Source organism: Salmo salar, chromosome ssa01 (genome assembly GCF_905237065.1).
Source record: "Salmo salar chromosome ssa01, Ssal_v3.1, whole genome shotgun sequence".
Taxonomy (NCBI): domain Eukaryota; kingdom Metazoa; phylum Chordata; class Actinopteri; order Salmoniformes; family Salmonidae; genus Salmo; species Salmo salar.
The window spans coordinates 24,625,489-24,644,873 of NC_059442.1; the positions used below are offsets into that span (position 1 = coordinate 24,625,489).

At 44.0% G+C, this 19,385-nt stretch overlaps 1 protein-coding gene across 4 annotated transcripts in view; it reads left to right on the plus strand.

Moving 5' to 3' along the window:
* LOC106581812 (coiled-coil domain-containing protein 9B) overlaps positions 1-19,385 on the plus strand; it is a 48,603-nt gene that overhangs the window by 13,015 nt on the left and 16,203 nt on the right. The window lies entirely within an intron of this gene.

Here is a 19,385-nt window from a genome sequence, read left to right on the forward strand (position 1 = left end):
GGAGTTGCGTGTTGAAACCCAAAGGCGGCAGCTCAGAGGCACGCCCGCTTCAAACGGTGTTACATGCAGTCTGACTTACATCGTCAGGTTATTACCGCCTTATTACTACTCCATTACTGCAAACAGAGCTTGCTGATGAGCTTCTTCAGCTCACTGGTCTTGGTCTTTAAAACACACACTGCGTACCAGGCCTCTGGAGTCTGCCATAGTGTCAATGATTCACCCCATGAGTTACGTGGAGCTGTAGCATCCACAATGAGCACAAAGTCTCCGGTGGTGAAACTCAGCTTTGTGCTGTTCCACTTCGGACGATCCTGCGTCATTGACAGACACTCACATGTTCATCTTCTCCAGAAAAGTTCTGCAAGGTACTGGGCTTGTTTCCATCTACTTCGAGCATACAAGTCGTCCTTCTTGAACAGACCTGATGGCAACAATGGTTATCCTTTGAGTTGAATGACGTGATTTGGTGTTAGGGATTCCAAGTCACTTGGGTCATTCGAGACTAAAGTTATTGGGCAGTCATTAAGAATTGCCTCCATCTCACATGCAGCTGTTTGCAGGGCTTCGTCATCAAACCTGCCTCATGACGGATTGAAGAACACTCTTTACTTGCCGGATGAGCTGTTCCCACATACCGGCATGGTGAGCACTATGAGGAGTGTTGAATCTCCACTTTATGCCATCCTGCAACAGGGCCTTCTGAATTTTGTCTTGATTTAGATCCTTCAGAGCTTCTCTTAGCTCATGGTTAAAGCTGACAAAATGTATTCCATTGTCCTCTCCTAAACTCAGCAAAAAAAGGAACGTCCTCTCACTGTCAACTGCGTTAATTTTGAGCAAAATTAACGTGTAAATATTTGTATGAATATAATAAGATTCAACAACAGACATAAACTGAACAAGTTCCACAGACATGTGACTAACAGAAATGGAATAATGTGTCCCTGAACAAAGGAGGGGGGGGGGGGGGTCAAAATCAGAAGTAACAGTCAGTATCTGGTGTGACCACCAGCTGCATTAAGTACTGCAGTGCATCTCCTCCTCATGGACTGCAGATTTGCCAGTTCTTGCTGTGAGATGTTACCCCACTATTCCACCCTAGCCCTCACCCTCCGATCCAACAGGTCCCAGACGTGCTCAATGGGATTGAGATCCGGGCTGTTCGCTGGCCATGGCAGAACACTGACATTCATGTCTTGCAGGAAATCACTCACAGAACGAGCAGTATGGCTGGTGGCATTGTCATGCTGGAGGGTCATGTCAGGATTAGCCTGCAGGAAGGGTACCACATGAGGCAGGAGGATGTCTTCCCTGTAACGCACAGCATTGAGAGTGCCTGAAATGACAACAAGCTCAGTCCGATGATGCTGTGACACACCGCCCCAGACCATGACGGACCCTCCACCTCCAAATCGATCCCGCTCCAGAGTTCAGGCCTCGGTGTAACGCTCATTCCTTCGATGATAAACGCGAATCCGACCATCACCCCTGGTGAGACAAAACCGCGACTCGTCAGTGAAGACCACTTTTTGTCAGGCCTGACTGGTCCAGCGATGGTGGGTTTGTGCCCATAGGCAACGTTGTTACCGGTGAGGACCTGCCTTACAACAGTCCAGCCTCTTTCAGCCTATTGCGAACAGTCTGAGCACTGATGGAGGGATTATGCGTTCCTGATGTAACTCGGGCAGTTGTTGTTGCCATCCTGTACCTGTCCCGCAGGTGTGATGTTCGGATGTACCGATCCTGTGCAGGTGTTACACGTGGTCTGCAACAGCAAGGACGATCAGCTGTCTTTCTTGTCTCCCTATAGCGCTGTCTTAGGCGTCTCACAGTACAACATTGCAATTTATTGCCCTGGCCACATCTGCAGTTCTCATGCCTCCTTGCAGCATGCCTAAGGCACGTTCACGCAGATGAGCAGGGACTCTGGGCATCTTTCTTTTCGTGTTTTTCAGAGTCAGTAGAAAGCCTTAATTGCCTTCCGTCTATAAGCTGTTAGTGTCTTAACGACCATTCCACAGGTGCATGTACATTAATTGGTTATGGGTCATTGAACAAGCATGGGAAACAGTGTTTAAACCCTTTATAATGAAGATCTGTGAAGTTATTTGGATTTTTTACTAATTATCTTTGAAAGACAGGGTCCTGAAAAAGGGACACTTCTTTTTTTTGCTGAGCTTACAAATGAACCGTCGAAGGGGACTGAAGCATGAGTCTGTGTCAAAGGAATGAGCCATTTTGAGAAGGATGGCTCAACTGGTCAGACATGTGGATATTACTCCATACCTCTTTACATTACTTCGTCCTCTCTTAATTTCAGTAGGTCCGCAGTAGTCGATGCCTACATGAGTGAAAAGTGGTAGATCTGTAGAGATTCTGCCTATAGGAAGAGAAGCCCTTTTCTGCTGTCCTACATTTCAATGTTTGCGTTGACAAGCCAGACATTCCTGTATGATGGTGCTTTCTGCAGAGTTGGCACGCAGAACCCAGTATATGCGCTGCAGCCTGGAGAGCATGTCATTTCTCCTGCTGTGGCCAACCAGCTCATGACAAAGGATCAGTTTTGAGATGTGTCTGTCTTTGGGAAGAATGGCTGGGTGTTCTGTTTCTTCAGGAATGGCAGAGCTGCTAGCCTTCCACCTACCCTTAGGACACTGTTCAACAAGACTGGATCCATTCTGTACAGCACCAGTCAAAAGTTTGGACACACCTACTCATTCAAGGGTTTTTCCTTTATTTTGACTATTTTATACATTGTAGAATAAGAATGAAGACATTGAAATAACACATATGGAATCATGTAGTTACCCAAAAAGTGATAAACAAATCAAAATATATTTTATATTCTTCAAAGTAGCCACCCTTTGCCTTGATGACAGCTTTGCACACTCTTAGCATTCCATCAACTAGCTTCACGAGGAATGCTTTTCCAACAGTTTTGAAGGAGTTCCCACAAATGCTGAGCAGTTATTGGCTGCTTTTCCCTCACTCTGCGGTCCAACTCATTCCAAACCTTCTCAATTGGGTTGAGGTTGTGTGATTATGGAGGCCAGGTCATCTGATGCAGCACTCCATCACTCTCCTTCTTGGTCAAATAGCTCTTACACAGCCTGGAGGTGTGTTGGGTCATTGTCCTGTTGAAAAACAAATGATAGTCCCACTAAGCGCAGACCAGATGGGATAGCGTATTGCTGCAGAATGGACAGATTTCCACCTGCCTAATGTCCATTGCTCGTGTTTTTTGGCCCAAGCAAGTCTCTTCTTCTTATTGGTGTCCTTTAGTAGTGATTTCTTTACAGCATTTCACCCATGAAGGCCTGCTTCATGCAGTCTCCTCTGAACAGTTGCTGTTGAGATATGTCTGTTACTTGAACTCTGTGAATAACTTATTTGGGCTGAAATTTCTGAGGCTGGTAACTCTAATGAACTAATCCTCTGCAGCAGAGGTAACTCTGGGTCTTCCTTTCCTGTGGTGGTCCTCATGAGAGCCAGGTTCATCATAGCGCTTGATTGTTTTCGCGACTGCACTTTAAGAAATTGAACTGACCTTAATGTTTTAAAGTAATGATGGACTGTCATTTCTCTTTGTTTATTTGAGCTGTTCTTGCCATAATATGGATTTGGCCTTTTACCAAATAGGGCTATCTTCTGTATACCACCCCTACCTTGACTCAACACAACTGGTTGGCTCAAACGCATTAAGAAGGAAAGAAATTCCACAAATTAACTTTTAACAAGGCACACCTGTTATTAATTGAAATGCATTCTAAGTGACTACCTCATGAAGCTGGTTGAGAGAATGCCAAGAGTGTGCAAAGCTGTCATCAAGGCAAATGGTGGCAACTTTGAAGAATCTCAAAGGTGTGTTCAAACTTAACTGGTACTGTGTATGTGGCTGATCTCTTAACTGTCCCTATGCTGAATGGAGCAACTTCCTCAGGAAACTCTGTTCTTGGACAAAGCGTACAACAGCTTCCTCTGCCTGGGCAATGTCGTCCACTGAGAGACTGAGTGTATAGCTTTGCTATTGAACTGACATTTGTGATCCTCTAACATTCTCCAGCTCCTCCATGTGCTTAATGGCCTGCATTGTGTGAGAACAGCCTCTCAAGAACAATGCATAAGAATACAATGCCTTCCCATCTACTGGCTTAATGACCAGCTCAGAGCTTTTTCCATATGTTATTTTTCTTCATTTCATTGACAAAGTTGAACTCAAGTGGTTTCTTTGCTTCATTGTATACCCTTGCTGGAATCATGTGCAAACAGCTATGAACAAGTTCTTGGTTGACCACTTTTATACTGCGCTAAATAATAAAGCCTGTCTTGCATGGTGTCAGTTTTGCATTCAATACCATGTTGGAAAGCTTTAATGAATGACCTGTAATGAAGTGGGTCACCATCGAACACTGGTAGGCCTCTTGTTGGCAATAGAGTTGTTGCTGTTTTATCAGAAATTCGGTGATGCCATTCAATCTTTGGATAGCATGAAACTGTGGAGAAAAAGGGGTAAAAATACAAAAAACATAAAAAAAAGAGCATCCTGGTTGGCATTAGCATGGTAGCTAGTAGCATTACCTTGGTGGTTAAAGGAAAGGGAACGAGGAAATAGTAGCAACAGCTTGGTTGCTAGTAGCATTAACCTGGTTGGAACCTGCACTTTGAGTTGCTTGCCCATTAGCGCCACCTGTGGGTGTTGGCGGCTGCGGCTGCTGTGCTTGTATGATGTTGGTTGCAGAATGTAGCCTTGGTGCACCATGGCTTATTCTCCCTGTTGGGATCCTGTAGTCAGTAGGAGTAGGTTTCAAGTTTTATTAGTCGTATGTACAGGATACGCGTGGTTTACATCGTCCAACAAAATTCTTACTTGCAGGTTCCTTCTCGACAATGCAACAACAATAAGAAATCAAATATAAGAATACGAACATAAAGTAAATGGCTCAGTAGAATACAGTAAACATTTAAAATCAAACATCATTCGTCAAATGCTCCGAATACAACAAGGGTAAACCTTACCGTGAAATGCTTACTTACAAGCCCTCAACCAACAGTGCAGTTCAAGAAGAGTTAAGAAAATATTTCCCAATAGACTAAAGTAAAAAATAATAATAAAAAGTAACACAATAAGAATAACAATAACAAGGCTATATACAGGGGCTACCGGTACCGAGGCAGTGTACAGGGCAGTTGAGGTAATTTGTACATGTAGCTACAGTAGAGGTGAAGTGACTATGCATAGTAGCAGCAGTGTACAAAAGGGAGGGAGGGGGGTCAATGTAAATAGTCCGGTGGCAATTTGATGAATTGTTCAGCAGCCTTATGGCTTGGGGGTAGAAGCTGTTGAGACTTTTGGTCCTAGACTTGGCGCTCCGGTACCGCTTGCCGTATGGTAGCAGAGAAAACAGTCTGTGACTTGGGTGACTGGAGTCTGACAATTTTATGGGCTTTCCTCTGACACCGCCTGTTATATAGGTCCTGGATGGCAGGAAGTTTGGCTCCAGTGATGTACTGGGCCGTACGCACTACCCTCTGTAGCGCTTTACGGTCAGATGCCGTGCAGTTGCCATACCAGGCCGTGATGCAACCGGTCAGGATGTTCTCGATGGTGTGGATCTGATCTTGAGGATCTGGTGACCCATGCCAAATCTTTTCAGTCTCCTGAGGGGGAAAAGGTTTTGTTGTGCCCTTTTCACGACTGCCTTGGTATGTTTGGACCATGATAGTTCATTGGTGATGTGGACACTAAGGAACTTAACTCTCGACCCACTCCACTACAGCCCTGACGATGTTAATGGGGGCCTGTTTGGCCCGCTTTTTCCTGTAGTCCATGATCAGCTCCTTTGTCTTGCTGACATTGACGGAGAGGTTGTTGTCCTGGCACCATACTGCTAGTTCTCTGACCTCCTCCCTATAGGCCGTCTCATCGTTGTCGGTGATCAGGCCTACCACTGTTGTGTCGTCAGCAAACTTAATGATGGTGTTGGAGTTGTGTTTGGCCATGCAGTCGTGGGTGAACAGGGAGTACAGGAGGGGACTAAGTACACACCCCTGAGGGGCCCGTGTGTTAAGGATCAGAGTGGCTGATGTGTTGTTGCCTACTCTTACCACCTTAGTCCCAGAGTCCTTAGCTTAGCGATGAGCTTCGTGGGCACTATGGTGTTGAACGCTGAGCTGTAGTCAGTGAACAGCATTCTCACATAGGTGCTCCTTTTGTCCAGGTGGGAAAGGGCAGTGTGGAGTGCGATTGAGATTGCGTCATCTGTGGATCTGTTGGGGCGGTATGCGAATTGGAGTGGGTCTAGGGTGTCCGGGAGGATGCTGTTGATGTGAGCCATGACCAGCCTTTCAAAGCACTTTATGGCTACCAAAGTGAGCGCTACGGGGTGGTAATCATTTAGGCAGGTTACCTTCGCTTCCTTGGGCACAGGGACTGTGGTGGTCTTCTTGAAACATGTAGGTATTACAGACTCGGTCAGGGAGAGGTTGAAAATGTCAGTGAAGACAGTTTGCGCATGCCTTGAGTACACGTCCTGGTAATCTGTCTGGCCAGCAGCTTTGTGAATGTTGACCTTTTTTTTAAAAGGTTTTGTTCACATCGGTTACCAAGAGCGTTATCACACAGTTGAGCATAAGTAATAATACACAAAGGCACAATTTATAGTGCAATATTGATATTTGTATTGGGGAAGGGGGGGGGGGGCAGTGTATAAAATGAGCAGTATAATAAGAGTCTGGTAGCAGTAGTTGTGGTGTGTGAGTGCATGTGTGCTAAAGTGCGGAGAATCAGAGCAGGTGGTCAGTCCAGTTCAAGTGTTCATCAGTCTGATGGCTTGTAGATAGACACTGTCTCTCAGACTGTTGGTATCAGACCTTAAGCTCTGATACCGTCTACCCAACGGTACGGGAGAGAACAGCTCATGTCTGGGGAGTGTGGGGTCCTTGATAGTACTGCATGCCTTCCTCAGGCATCGTTTTGAGTAGATGTCCTGGATGGGTGGGAGCATGGTCCCAGTGATGCACTGGGCCGTATTCACCACCCGCTGTAAGGCCTTGAGGTCGTGGATGAAGCAATTCCCATACCAGGTGCTGGTCAGGACGCTCTCCATCGTGCAGCGGTAGTATTTGGAGAGGACCCGGGGAGGCATGCCAAATTTCTTCAGCCACCTTAGGAAGTAGAGACACTGATGCACTCTCAAGAGTGGTGGTGTTGTTGGTCCATGACAAGTCCTCAGTGATGTGGACCCAGAGGAACTTAAAACTTGTGAGTCTCTCTACTGCAGTCCCGTTGATGTGTATCGGGGCATGCTTCCTCTCTGCTTTCTGAAGTCAACAATCAACCCTTTTGTTTTGCTGACGTTGAGGGTGAGGTTGTTGTCATGATACCACAATGCCAGTTCACTTACCACCTCCCAATAGGCTGACTCGTCATTGGTGGTTATCACCCCTATAACTGTGGTGTCATCAGCAAACTTGATGATGGAGTTGGTGTCGTGCAAAGCCACGCAGTTGTTGAGTACAGCAGAGGACTGAGGACACACCCCCGGGGGGCCCTTGTGTGAAGAGTCAGTGTGGAGGTGTTGTTGCCAATCCTTACAGCATGTGGTCTACCCATCAGGAAATCCAGGATTCAGTTGCGTAGGTGGTGTCCAGACCCAGGGCACTGAGCTTGGTGTCGAGCTTGGATGGAACAATTGTGTTGAATGCTGAACTGTAGTCAATGAACAACACTCTCACATAGGTGTTCCTCTTGTCCAGATGGGTTACGGCCATGTGAATAGCAATGGAAATAGAATCTTCCGTGGAACTGTTGGAGCGGTAGGAAAATTGGCATGGGTCCAGTGTGCCTGGCATGCTGGCCTTGATGTGGGCCATGATCAGCCTCTCAAAGAACTTTATGATGACCGAGGTGAGCGCGACAGGGCAATATACATTTTGGCATGTCACCTTGTTTTTCTTGGGCACTGGGACAATGGTGGTCTCCTTAGAGCAGGTGGGGACTACAGCCTGGGACAGAGACAGGTTGAAGATGACGGAGAAGACGTCCACCAGCTGGTTAGGACACACTCCGAGGAGCGGCCAGGGATACCATCTGGGCTGGCAGCATCAGAGAGTGAAAGCACCTGGTCGGGTCAGAGTTGTCTTGGATGGCTCTGTATTTTCTGCCTCGAAGCGAGCATAGAATGTGTTATTAACAAAGTAGACAATTAGGGCAAGAGTTGATTTCCAAAGAGATATCTGGGATTGTAACATACTGTTTCACGGAAACATGGCTAGCTTGGGATATGCTGTTGGAGTCAATACAGCCAATGGGATTTTCAGTGCATCACACCGACAGGAATAAACATCTCTCTGGTAAGAAAAAGGGGTGTATGTTTCATGATTAACGACTCATGGTGTAATTGTAACAACATACAAGAACTCAAGTCCTTTTGATCACCTGACCTAGAATTCCTCACAATAAAATGCCGACCGTATTATCTCCCAAGAGAACTCTCCTCCGTTATTTTCACAGCTGTCTATATCCCTCCGCAAGCTGATACCAAGAGGGCCATCAAGGAACTTCACTGGACTTTATGCAAACTGGAAACCATATATCCTGAGGCTGCATTTATTGTAGCTGGGGATTTGAACAAAGCTAATTTGAGAACAAGGCTATCAGCATATTGATTGCAGTACATGAGCAAGTAACACGCTCGACCATTGCTACTCTAACTTCCGCGATGCATCCAAGGCCCTTCCCCTGCCCTCCTTTTGGCAAATCTGACCATGAATCCATCTTAATGCTCTCCTCCTATAGACAGAAACTAAAACAGGAATCACCTGTGCTTAGGTCTATCCAATGCTGGTCTGACCAATTGGATTCCACGCTTCAAGATTGATTGAATCACGTGGACTGGGATGTGTTCCGGGTAGCCTCAGAGAATAACATTGATGTATATGCTGACTCGGTGATTGAGTTTATAAGGAAGTGTATAGGAGATGTTGTACCCACTGTGACTATTAAAACCTTCCCTAACCAGAAACCGTGCATTGATGGCAGCATTCGCGCAAAACTGAAAGCACGTAACACCGCATTTAATCATGGCAAGGCAATTGGGAATATGGCCGAATACAAACAGTGTAGTTATTCCGTCCATAAGGCAATCAAACAAGCAAAGTGTCAGTATAGAGACAAAGTGGAGTTGCAATTCAATGGCTCAAACATGAGACGTATGTCACAGGGTCTACAGACAGACAATCACGAATTACAAAAAGAAAACTAGCCCTGTCGCGGATATCGACGTCTTGCTTCCAGAAAAATAAACAACTTCTTTGTGTGCTTTGAGGACAATACAGTGCCACCAACGCGAACCACTACCAAAGACTGTGGGCTCTTTCTCCATGGCTGACATGAGTAAAACATTTAAACGTGTTAACCCTTGCAAGGCTGCTGGCCCAGACGGCATCCCTCGCTGGGTCCTCAGAGCATGCGCAGACCAGCTGGTGTGTTTACGGACATATTCAATCTCTCCCTATCCCAGTCTGTTGTCCCCACATGCTTCAGTATGGCCACCATTGTTCCTGTTTTCAAGAAAGCTAAGGTAACTGAACTAAATGACTACTGCCCTGTAGCACTCACTTCTGTCATCATGAAGTGCTTTGAGAGACTAGTCAAGGATCATATCACCTCCACCCTACCTGACACCCTAGACTCACTCCAATTTGTTTACCGCCCCAATAGGTCCACAGACGATGCAATCGCCATCACACTGCCCTATCCCATCTGGACAAGAGGTATATCTATGTAAGAATGACTACAGCGCAGCGTTCGACACCATAGTACCCTCCAAGCTCATCATCAAGCTGGAGGCCCTGGGTCTTGACCCCGCCCTGTTCAACTGGGTCCGTGACTTCCTGACGGGCCGCCCCCAGGTGGTGAAGGTAGGAAACATCTCCACTCCGCTGATCCTCAACACTGGGACCCCACAAGGGTGCGTTCTCAGCCTCCTTCCTGTAGTCCCTGTTCACCCACGACTGCGTGGCCATGCACGCGTCTAATTTAATCATGGGCCCTCGGAGATTGGCGTCAGGAAAATAACCTCTCACTCAATGTCAGCAAAACTAAAAAGATGATGGTGGACTTCAGGAAACAGCAAAGGGAAATCCCCCCGCCCCCCCCATCTATATCGACGGGACAGCAGTGGAGAAGGTGGAAAGTTAAGTTCCTCGTTGTACATATCACCGACAAACTGAAATGGTCCACTCACACACAGTGTGGTGAAGGCACAACAGCGCCACTTCAACCTCAGGAGACTGAAAAAAATGTGGTTTGTCACCAAAAACCCTCACTAACTTTTACAGGTGCACAATCGAGACCATCCTGTTGGGCAATATCACCGCCTGGTACGGCAACTGCACCGCCCTCAACCGCAAGCCTCTCCTGAGGGTAGTGCGGTCTGCACAACACGTCACTGGGGGCAAACAACCTTCCCTCCAGTACACCTACAACACCCAATGTCACAGGAAGGCAAAAAAAGAACATCAAGGACTATAACCACCCGAGCCACTGCATGTTCACGCCGCTACCATCCAGTAGGCAAGGTCAGGACAGGTGCATCAAAGCTGGGACAGAGATATAGAAGCTGTTTTTCAATCTCAAGGCCATCAGATTGTTAAACAGCCATCACTAGCACAGAGAAGTGGCTGCCTACCTACAGACTTGATATCATTGACCACTTTAATAAATGGAACACTAGTCACTTTAATAACGGCACTTTAAGAATGTTTACATATCTCGCATGACTTATCTCATCTACTGTATACTATCTATTGCATCTTAGCCGCTCTGTCACTGCTCATCCATATATTTTATATTTATATATTCTTATCCCATTCCTTTACTAGAGTGTGTGTATTAGGTTTTGTTGTGGAATTGTTACATACTACCTGTTAGCGCTCTGGAGCAGATTTTCATCAAGGATCTCTCTGTACCTTGCTCTGTTCATTTTTTTCCTCGATCCTGACTAGTCTCTGTCCCTGCCGCTGGAAAACATCCCCACAGCATGATGCTGCAACCACCGTGCTTCACTGTAGGGATGGTTCCAGGTTTCCTCCAGACATGATGCTTGCCATTCATGCCAAAGAGTTCAATCTTGGTTTCATCAGACCAGAGAATCTTGTTTCTCATGGTCTGAGAGTCCTTTAGGTCTTTTGGCAAACTCCAAGCGGGCTGTAATGCCTTTTACTCATGTGCCTCCTTCTGGCCACTACCAAAAAGGCCTGATTTGGTGGAGTGCTGCAGAGATGGTTGTCCTTCTGGAAGGTTCTCTCATCCCAACAGAGGAACTCTGGAGCTCTGTCAAAGTGACCATCGGGTTCTTGGTCATCTCCCTGACCAAGGCCCTTCTCCTCTGATTGCTCAGTTTGCCTGGGTGGCCAGCTCTAGGAAGAGTCTTGGTGGTTCCAAACTTCTTCCATTTAAGAATGATGGAAGCCACTGTGTTCTTGGGGACCTTGAATGCTGCAGAAATGTTTTGGTACCCTTCCCCTGTGCCTTGAAACAATCAAATTTCAAATCAATCACATGTATTTATACAGCAGCAGATGTCATAACGTGTTATACAGAAACCAAGCCAAAAATCCCAAACAGCAAGCAATGCAGATGTATAAGCACTGTGTAGAAACAATCCTGTATCGGAGATCTACTGACAATTCCTTCGACTTCATTGCTTGGTTTTTGCTCTGGCATGCACTGTCAACTGTGGGACCTTATATACAGTTGAAGTTGGAAGTTTACATACACTTATTTTGGAGTCATTGAAACTCGTTTTTCAACCACTTCACAAATGTATTGTTAACAAACTATAGTTTTGGCAAGTCGGTTAGGACATCTACTTTGTGCATGACACAAGTAATTTTTCCAACAATTGTTTACAGACAGATTATTTCACTTATAATTCACTGTATCACAATTCCAGTGGGTCAGAAGTTTACATACACTAAGTTGACTGTGCCTTTTAAACAGCTTTAGAAAATTCCAGAAAATGATATCATGGCTTTAGAAGCTTCTGATAGGCTAATTGACATCATTTGAGTCAATTGGAGGTGTACCTGTGGATGTATTTCAAGGCCTACCTTCAAACTCAGTGCCTCTTTGCTTGACATCATGGGTAAATCAAAAGAAATCAGCCAAACCCTCAGAAAACAAATTGTGGACCTCCACAAGTCTGGTTCATCGTTTTGAGCAATTTCCAAACGCCTGATGGTACCACGTTCATCTGTACAAACAATAGTACGCATGTATAAACACCATGGAACCACGCAGCCGTCATACCGCTCAGGAAGGAGATGCGTTCTGTCTCCTAGAGATGAACGTACTTTGGTGCAAAAAGTGCAAATCAATCCCAGAACAGCAAAGGACCTTGTGAAGATGCTGGAGAAAACGGGTACAAAAGTATCTATATCCACAGTAAAACAAATCCTATATCGACATAACCTGAAAGGGGCTCAGCATGGAAGAAGCCACTGTTCCAAAACAGCCATAAAAAAGCAAGACTTCAGTTTGCAACTGCACATGGAGACAAAGATCATACTTTTTGGAGAAATGTCCTCTGGTCTGATGAAACAAAAATAGAACTGTTTGGCCATAATGACCATCGTTATGTTTGGAGGAAAAGAAAAAGGGGAGGCTTGCAAGCCGAAGAAAACCATCCCAACCGTGAAGCATGGGGGGGGGGGGCGGGGGGGGGCAGCAGCATCATGTTGTGGGGGTGCTTTGCTGCAGGAGGGACTGGTGCACTTCACAAAATAGATGGCATCATGAGCAAGCAAAATTATGTGGATATATTGAAGCAACATCTCAAGGAAGTTAAAGCTTGGTCGCAAATGGATCTTCCAAATGGACAATGACCCCAAGCATACTTCCAAAGTTGTGGCAAAATGGCTTAAGGACATCAAAGTCAAGGTATTGGAGTGGCCATCACAAAGCCCTGACCTCAATCCTATAGAAAATTTGTGGGCAGAACTGAAAAAAGTGTGTGCGAGCAAGGAGGCCTACAAACCTGACTCAGTTACACCAGCTCTGTCAGGAGGAATGGGCCAAAATTCACCCAACTTATTGTGGGAAGCTTGTAGAAGGCTACCCAAAACGTTTGACCCAAGTTAACCTGTTGAGGACAGACGTTCCGCTAGCGGAACCCCGTTCCGTCTGCGGAACCCCTAGCCAACAGCCAATGGCATCGCACGGCGCGAAATACAAAACCAACTAAAATACCACAATTCAATTTTCTCAAACAATCAACTATTTTACACCATTTTAGAGATAAGACTCTCGTTAATCTAACCACATTGTCCGATTTTCAAAAAGGCTTTACAGCAAAAGCAAAACATTAGATTATGTTAGGAGAGTACCCTGCCAAAAATAATCACACAGACATTTTCCAAGCAAGCATATATGTCACATAAACCCAAACCACAGCTAAATGCAGCACTAACCTTTGATGATCTTCATCAGATGACACTCCTAGGACATTATGTTATACAATACATGCATGTTTTGTTCAATCAAGTTCATATTTATATCAAAAAACAGCTTTTTACAGCATGTGATGTTCAGAACTAGCATACCCACCGGAAACTTCCGGTGAATTTACTAAATTACTCATGATAAACGTTCACAAAATACATACCAATTATTTTAATAATTATAGATACAGAACTCCTTTATGCAATCGCGGAGTCAGATTTTAAAATAGCTTTTCGGTGAAAGCACATTTTGCAATATTCTGAGTAGATAGCCCGGCCATCACGGCTAGCTAATTTGACACCCACCAAGTTTGGCCCTCACCAAACTCAGATTTACTATAAGAAAAATTGGATTACCTTTGCTGTTCTTCGTCAGAATGCACTAACAAGACTTCTACTTCAACAACAAATTTTGTTTTGGTTCGAAATAATCCATAGTTATATCCAAATAGCTCCGTTTTGTTTGTGCGTTCAGGTCACTATCCGAAGGGTGACGCGCGAGCGCATTTCGTGACAAAAAAATTCCAAATATTCCATTACCGTACTTAGAAGCATGTCAAACGCTGTTTAAAAGCAATTTTTTATGCATTTTTTCTCGTAAAATAGCGATAATATTCCAACCGGGCAACGTTGTATTCATTCAAAGGCTGAAAGAAAAAAATTGAGTAGTCTCATGACCGCGCATCTCCAGTGTCACTGTCCCCAGGCTGACCACTCACAAATTCTGCTGCTGTTCTTCGCCCAGAGACAGCAGACACCCCATTCCACTTTCTGAGCCAATGGAAGCCTTTAAAAAATGTCACGTTACAGCACAGATGCTGTATTTTTGATAGAGATGCAACAGAAGGACAACAAATTGTCAGACAGGGCACTTCCTGTATGGAATCTTCTCAGGTTTTGGCCTGCCATATGAGTTCTGTTATACTCACAGTCACCATTCAAACAGTTTTAGAAACTTTAGAGTGTTTTCTATCCAAATCTACTAATTATATGCATATTCTAGTTTCTGGGCAGGAGTAGTAACCAGATTAAATCGGGTACGTTTTTTATCCGGCCGTGAAAATACTGCCCCCTATCCCAAAGACGTTAAACAATTTAAAGGCAATGCTACCAAATACTAATTGAGTGTATGTACATTTCTGACCCACTGGGAATGTGATGAAAGAAATAAAAGTGAAATAAATCATTCTCTCTACTATTATTCTGACAATTCACATTCTTAAAATAAAGTGGTGATACTGACCTAAGACAGGGAATCTTAATTAGGATTAAATGTCAGGAATTGTGAAAAATTTAGTTTAAATGTATTTGGCTAAGGTGTATGTAAACTTCCGACTTGAACTGTACATGTAGACAGGTGTGTGCGGCCTTTCCAAATCATGTCCGAACAATTGGATTAACCGCAGGTGGACTCCAGTCAAGTTGTGAAAACATCTCAAGGATGATCAATGGGAACGGGACGCACCTGAGCTTAATTTCGAGTCTCATAGCAAAGTGTCTGAATACTTATTTACATAAGGTATCTGTTTTTATTTTTAAGACATTTTCAAAAATGTCTAAAAACCTGTTTTGTATTTTATTATGGATTCCCAACTACTCTTCCTGAGGTCCAGCAAAATTAAGGCAGTTTATTGACTTTTAAATACATTATAATACATTCGCAGATTTCATAACACACTGTATGCCTTCAGGACCCTACTCCACCACTACCACAAATCTACAGTACAAAAATCTATGTGTGTATAGTGCATATGTTATCGTGTGTGTGTATGTCTGTGTGGCTTCACAGTCCCCGCTGTTCCATAAGGGATATTTTTTGTTTGTTTTTTAAATCAAATTTTAGTACTTGCATCAGTTACTTGATGTGGTATAGAGTTCCATGTAATCATGGCTCTATGTAGTACTGTGCGCCTCCCATAATCTGTTCTGGACTGTGAAGAGACCTCTTGTGGCATTTCTTGTGGGGTATGTATGGGTGTCCGAGCTGTGCGTCAGTATTTCAAATAGACAGCTCGGTGCATTCAACATGTCAATACCTCTCATAAATACAAGTAGTGATGAAGTCAATCTCTCCTCCACTTTGAGTCAGGAGAGATTGACATGCATATTATTAATATTAGCTCTCTGTGTACAGTGAGGGGAAAAAGGTATTTGATCCCCTGCTGATTTTGTACGTTTGCCCACTGACAAAGAAATGATCAGTCTATAATTTTAATGGTAGGTTTATTTGAACAGTGAGAGACAGAGTAACAACAAAGAATCCAGAAAAACGCATGTCAAAAATGTTATAAATTGATTTGCATTTTAATGAGGGAAATAAGTATTTGACCCCCTCTCTATCAGAAAGATTTCTGTCTCCCATGTGTCTTTTGTACAGGTAACGAGCTGAGATTAGGTGCACACTCTTAAAGGGAGTTGGTGCGATTATTCGCAAATGGAAGAAACACAAAAGAACTGTCAATATCCCTCGGCCTGGGGCTCCATGCAAGATCTCACCTCGTGGAGTTGCAATGATCATGAGAACGGTGAGGAATCAGCCCAGAACTACACGGGAGGATCTTGCCAATGATCTCAAGGCAGCTGGGACCATAGTCACCAAGAAAACAATTGGTAACACACTACGCCGTGAAGGACTGAAATCCTGCAGCGCCCGCAAGGTCCCCCTGCTCAAGAAAGCACATATACATGCCCATCTGAAGTCTGCCAGTGAACATCTGAATGATTCAGAGGACAACTGGGGGAAAGTGTTGTGGTCAGATGAGACCAAAATGGAGTTCTTTGGCATCAACTCAACTTGCCGTGTTTGGAGGAGGAGGAATGCTGCCTATGACCCCAAGAACACCATCCCCACCGTCAAATATGGAGGTGGAAACGTTATGCTTTGGGGGTGTTTTTCTGCTAAGGGGACAGGACAACTTCACCGCATCAAAGGGACGTTGGACGAGGCCATGTACCGTCAAATCTTGGGTGAGAACCTCCTTCCCTCAGCCAGGGCATTGAAAATGGGTCATGGATGGGTATTCCAGCATGACAATGACCCAAAACACACGGCCAAGGCAACAAAGGAGTGGCTCAAGAAGAAGCACATTAAGGTCCTGGAGTGGCCTAGCCAGTCTTCAGACCTTAATCCCATAGAAAATCTGTGGAGGGAGCTGAAGGTTCGAGTTGCCAAACGTCAGCCTCGAAACCTTAATGACTTGGAGAAGATCTGCAAAGAGGAGTGGGACAAAATCCCTCCTGAGATGTTTGCAAACCTGGTGGCCAACTACAAGAAACGTCTGACCTCTGTGATTGCCACCAAGTACTAAGTCATGTTTTGCAAAGGGGTCAAATACTTATTTCCCTCAAAATGCAAATCAATTTATAACATTTTTGACATTTGTTTTTATGGATTTTTTGTTGTTGTTATTCTGTCTCTCACTGTTCAAATAAACCTACCATTAAAATTATAGACTGATAATTTCTTTGTCAGTGGGCAAACGTTCAAATTCAGCAGGGGATCAAATACTTTTTTCCCTCACTGTACATCCAAGGGCCAGCCGTGCTGCCCTGTTATGAGACAAAAGCAATTTTCCTAAGTCCCTTTTTGTGGCACTTGACCATGACTGAACAGATCCTGTTGGACCTGCCTTGTTGATAGTGCTTTTAAGAAGACAGAGAAGTGTTTTATTATGGACAGACTTCTCCCCATCTTAGCTACTGTTGTATTGTGTTTTGACCATGATAGCTAACAATCCAGCTTTTCTCCAAGCAGTTTAGTCACCTTAACTTGCTCAATCTCCACATGATTTAGTTTAGTGAATGATTTGTCCCAAATACAATGCTTTTAGTTTTAGAAATATTTATAGGACTTATTTATTCCTTGCCATCCACTCTGAAACTAACTGCAACTCTTTAAGTGTTGTAGTCATTTCAGTCACTGTAGTAGCTGATGTGTACAGTGTTGAGTCATCCGCATACATAGACACACTGGCTTTACTCAAAGCCTGTGGCATGTCATTAGTAAAGATTGAAACAAGTAATGGGCCTAGACAGCTGCCCTGGGGAATTCCTGATTCTACCTGGATTATGTTGGAGAGGCTTCCATTAAAGAACACCCTCTGTGTTCCGTTAGACAGGTAACTCTTTATCCACAATATAGCAGGGGGTGTAAAGTCAACACATACGTTTTTCCAGCAGCAGACTATGATTGTCAAAAGTCGCACTAAAGCATAACAGCCCCCACAATATTCTTTATCATCAATTTCTCTCAGCCAATCATCAGTCATTTGTGTAAGTGACCTGTGCTTGTTGAATGTCCTTCCCGATCAGCGTGCTGAAAGTCTGTTGTCAATTTGTTTTCTGTAAAGTAGCATTGTATCTGGTCAAACATTTTTTTCCAAAACGTTAAGGGTTGGTAACAGGTTGATTGGTCAGCTCTTTGAGCCAGTGAAGGGGGCTTTACTATTCTTAGGTAGCGGAATGACTTTTGCTTCCCTCCAAGCCTGGGGGTTCACACTTTCTAGTAGGCTTAAATTGAAATACGGCAAATAGGAGTGGCAATATCGTCTGCTATTATCCTCAATAATTTTCCATCCAAGTTGTCAGACCCCGTTGGTTGATAGTGTCATGACCTTCCCTCCTGTGTGAGGATCAGAGAGAGCCCCTCTCTCTCCTACCAAAGAGGAGGGGGGCGGAAGTTGGCCATTTTATGACAGTCTTAAATACATTGCAGGAACTTTCTCTCCCACTGCAGAAATGGAAGTAAAAAAATCCCTTTTACAGCAGAGAGCGTTATTTTGTAGTACTGTGACATCCATCATTGGATAATGAAACAGTATTTCTGTAATCCAAACATTTGGAATGGTCCGTGGGTATATAAATAACAATTCTGTCGAATTCATTTCGATTTTGTGATGTCATTAAAGACGGTAGAACAACATAACTATCTCTGAAAGTGTACATTTTCAAGTTGTCAGGTTTACATCTAAATGTTGTGGAACTTTATATGATTAAATATGAAACTATTTGTGATAAGATGAAATGTGATGTTAGCCTTCTAAATGAGAATTGTTTTTCATATAAAAGTTCTACCCAGTCAGTGACCACACCCACGTGAGCACAGACATTATGTCGGTGTCATGGAACGCCCCCTTTTGCCAGAGTGCATAAAACTCCTTTCACATTAGACCAAGCGGACTCCGGTGTAAGTCGGATGTTGCAAATGGTTAGACTCTACCAGACCAGTTACGTGCAGCACGAGCTGAATACATCACAAATGGTTAGGAACTCTCGATGAGTGAAGAAGATTAAGACTACACATTCACAGTCTGCAGCTGTATATGTAAAATAGTCTAGTAAACTTGACCAAAGACGAGAAAAGAAGAACATTTCCCTATCAAACGACCATTGTTTGACCTCTATTTAATCGCGTAATAATTGAACGTGGTATGTAATTATTTGATAAAATAATTGTCATTGCGTTAATGGTACTAACATCACGACAATAGACATTCATTTTTCACCTCTAACACACTCACTTTAAGGAATTCAAAATTACAATATATAATTGGCTGTGTAGTGTCTGCGTTTGTTGCTGGCAAACATTCTTTACATCCACAACATAGGAATCACTATAAAACTTATTGTATTACCTCATATACACTATATTAGGCCCAGCCTTTGGAAATCTGTTTTTCCTAGATATGGCTACTATATTGTGCTCACTACATCCAATGGATCTGGATACTGCTTTCAAGCTAATTTCTGCAGCCTTAGTAAAGATGTGATCAATACATGTTGATGATTTCATTCCTGTGCTGTTTGTAACTACCCTGGTAGGTTGACTGATAACCTGAACCAGGTTGCAGGCAATGGTTACAGTTTGAATCTTTTTCTTG